The following is a 3,858-nucleotide window of genomic DNA, read 5'->3' as shown; positions in this document are numbered from 1 at the left end:
TGGCCCGCTCCCCACACCAAAAAGCAGGTCCAAGCCTTTATTGGGATGGCAGGATACTACCGAAGATTTGTGCCCCACTTTAGCGCCATAGCCACCCCCATCACTGAGCTATGCAAGAAGGGGAAGCCAGACAAGGTGGTCTGGACCGAGCAGTGCCAGGAGGCTTTCCGGGCGCTGAAGGAGGCTCTGGTCAGTGGCCCAGTTCTAGCAAACCCAGACTTTGACAAGCCCTTTGTGGTGTTCACCGACGCCTCCGACACGGGACTGGGGGCGGTGCTAATGCAGGAGGATGAAAAGGGGGAGAGACACCCCATCGTGTACCTGAGCAAGAAGTTGCTACCCCGGGAGCAACACTACGCGGCCATCGAGAAGGAGTGCCTGGCCATGGTGTGGGCCCTCAAGAAACTAGAGCCCTATCTCTTCGGGCGACACTTCACCGTCTACACCGACCACTCTCCCCTGACCTGGCTGCACCAGATGAAAGGAGCCAACGCCAAGCTCCTGAGGTGGAGCCTGCTCCTGCAGGATTACGACATGGACGTGGTCCACGTGAAGGGAAGTGCCAACCTGATAGCGGATGCGCTGTCCCGGAGAGGGGGCCCCGAACTTCCCCAGGTCACTGGTCACAGTGACCCCGCTCAGTTCAGTCTCGAAGGGGGGAGAGATGTGACGATGTGACGCAGCAGGGAGGGGGGAGTGTTGACCTGGGAATGTGCCCTGGGGACGGGAGACCTGAGAGCCTGTCACCTGAGCCAGGAGGGGGAGGGGGAGGTAACACCTCTGCCCAGGAATGTGGACGGAGGCTGCAGCAGGGAACCTGCTCGGTGGGTTTAGTTTTCAGTTTGGGGCTGGGTGGAGGAACACAGGGAACCCCAGGGCTGGGGTCTAAGCTCCCTGCTCCCCCAGAAGGACTTCACTGAGGGGTCCTGGGTGTACCCACAAGCTCTGTTTTGGACTGTGTTCCTGTTGTCCAATAAACCTTCGGTTTTACTGGCTGGCTGAGAGTCTCAGTGAATCCCAGGAAGAGGGGTGCAGGGTAGAGCCCTTTACAGCAGTGCCACCCCCTGTGTGGATGCTCTCCAGTAAGCCTGATTCCGATCAGCCTAGCCACTGCACTGTCACACACAAAGCCAAACAGGAACCAGTTTGAACTAAACTGCACTCTTTTAAACCCAAATCAGAGCATCCACACAGATTAACAAAACCAGTTTAAGTTAAACCAACTGGTGCAACTTTCTTGTGTAGACAAGGCCTAAGGTATGGACAATGCTGTCGCATCCCCTTTCTTGCAGCCCTGGTCTTTCCTCAGTGAAAGCCTCTGGCTGGTGAATCAGGAAGGTCATGGTTCTGTCCCATTGCCCCAGCCTCACCCCAGGTCAGGGGTAGGGGATATTCAACCAGCACTTCTTGCTGACCTTCTGCAGGAGTTAGTGTGAGAGGCAAGAGTGTTGACACTGCTGGCAAAGACCCCGCCCTGACGCTCCCTCCCCAGAGAGCATCTATTTCTGTGGCAGGGTCTCTCTGGCGCCAGTGTGCTGCTTGCACCAGGATCTTTCCAGGAGAGGTGCCAAGCTGGAAGCACGGTCAGTCCTTGGACTGATGCTTTATGGAAAATCCAGTCTGATTTCTACAGGGGCTTCGAAGCAGGGACGGAGTGACTGTAGTGGCTGGATCCCAGCCTGGGCTTTCATGAACACATGTGGTGCTGGAGTCTGTGCGTGCTACTTCAGCACAGCACAGCTCCCTTGGCGCAACTGGACCTGGGTCCATTGACACCAGCTCAGGTTCTGCCCCTGTTTCGTTTCAGCCTCTCTTAAGGCTGCAGTATTTTATTGCACTTGTTCCAAGCACCCAGCATCCCCTACACACCAGGCTACCTCCGCGGGGTGATTGCACCGTCAGTACGAGCGCTGGAAATGTTTTCCTCCATTGCAGCTGCACATTTATCCATGACCAAGACACCTGGGGACAGTGTATTTATGAGCCAATTTCTTCTTACAATTACACAGGTGGACACGGGGGCCTGATCCTCCTTCACACTGTGCAGCCATTTGCACTAGTGCAAACTGGGTGTGAGACTGAGCCATCCAGAAAACCCAGTTTCTGTTCCATGGTCATTTTCAAATTGGGACAAAGAGCCATAAAGTCAGAACTTTTCACAGAACTGAAACCCCACAATGTTTGGAGCTCCTGAAACATTTCAGCAACAAAATGTGCTCCCCAGGATCCAGGTCAGCTGTGCACTGAAATTGACATAATTTTTGTCAGTTTCCTAGCTGTGCACCACTGAATAGCAGCAATCAAACTGACCCAGGGCTTGTCTAGGTGGTGAGTTACTGCAAGGCAAGCCAGGCTGTGAGTCCACAGTGCACCAGCTTTCTGTGCCCTAGCTGGCAGTGTAGGAAGACCCCAGTTTCAGAACAGCGGTGAAACTGATCAGAATCATGTAACAAGGGGGAGCCCTGTTAGTCTGTATCCACAAAAACAACAAGGAACTCCTCCTTGTTGTTTTTTATAAGAATCATGTTAATTTCATTCTGCCCCTGCAAGGTCTTGCAGGGTCCCTTGCTCCATGTCTGCCCTTCCAAGAAGACAGCCTCGGGGGGATTTCTGAGGGATTCCAAGGTCTGTGGTTCAGCTCTCTGAGCCACCCAAGCCCTGCCATGTGGCCTGCCCCAAGGCCGGGTTCCCCAGGGCTCCCTGAGCTGCCCAACACTTGGGGCAGCTGGTTCTTCAGGCTGAGGGAGTCAGACAGCACAGGGAGCCAGCTAGCCCAGCAGGCGGGAAGGCCTGGGGTCCCCAGCCCTGGCCAGCCCTCCTGATGGGATGCTGAGAAGCAGGGTGGAGGTGCTGGCAGGAGACCAGGCATATTTTGAAAATGTGTTCTAAGGAAAGATTTATCTAAATGGATAGGTTTTCATAGGTGCTGGAGCTAGGGGTGCGGGGGTGCTGCCATACCCCCTGGCTTGAAGTGGTTTCCATCCTATACAGGGTTTGCAGTTTGGTTCAATGGCTCTCAGCACCCCCACAATACACATTGTTCCAGCATCCCAGCAGGTTTCTGTAAAACACTTTGCTGTCCGCAAATGGGCACGTGCCAGCATTTCAAACCCCCTTGTGAAACATTGTGACAGGAGTCAAGTGCCAGGCCCAGGAGATCAGCTGCAGGTGCTCTCACTGCCAGCTGGGGTTGTTTGCATTGCTTGACACTAAGATCCCAGCCCTGCTTGCCCATGGGATTTGCAAAGTCTTTATTCCAGCTTCTCCGGCCTGTTTCCATCACAGACAGCAGAATATTGGGACAAACTCACTCCCCGCCCCCACTGGGCAGATCACCTTGAAAACATGGAACTCGGAATTTGGAGAGCTGCATTTGACTGCCAGCCGGGCCACCAATCTGCTATGTGACTCTCCTGTCTCCATGCCTCAGTTTCCCCCAGTGATAATTGTGGCCTACCTTGCTGGGGTCAGGGATAAAGGAGCCTTTGGCCAGTGTGCTCAGTCACTGAATGGACAGCACCTTGCAGAGCATGAGTAACCAAAGGACCAATTTTGGTTGAGCCTTATGGCGCTAGAGCCCAGAGCCAAGACAGTTGGTTCTATCTGTATCTCTGGAACCTCCTTTCCCCTCTCTGTGCCTCAATTTCCCCTCTCTGGACGGGCGATGACAGAGGGCTATATCAGGGCTGTATACTATTATTAGCCGCCCCCTCCTGCGTTGGTGGATCATTATGTTTTCCCGTCTAGGCAGCGGATGTGGGTCAACGTTTGAGGTTTCGTTGTTGATTTTTTTAAATTTCCTCTTCAAAACAGATCAGCTTCCTCCCTCCCTGCTGACGACAGATGCATGCGTGGGCT

Source organism: Natator depressus, chromosome 20 (genome assembly GCF_965152275.1).
Source record: "Natator depressus isolate rNatDep1 chromosome 20, rNatDep2.hap1, whole genome shotgun sequence".
Taxonomy (NCBI): Eukaryota; Metazoa; Chordata; order Testudines; family Cheloniidae; genus Natator; species Natator depressus.
This window is presented reverse-complemented; position numbering follows the sequence as displayed.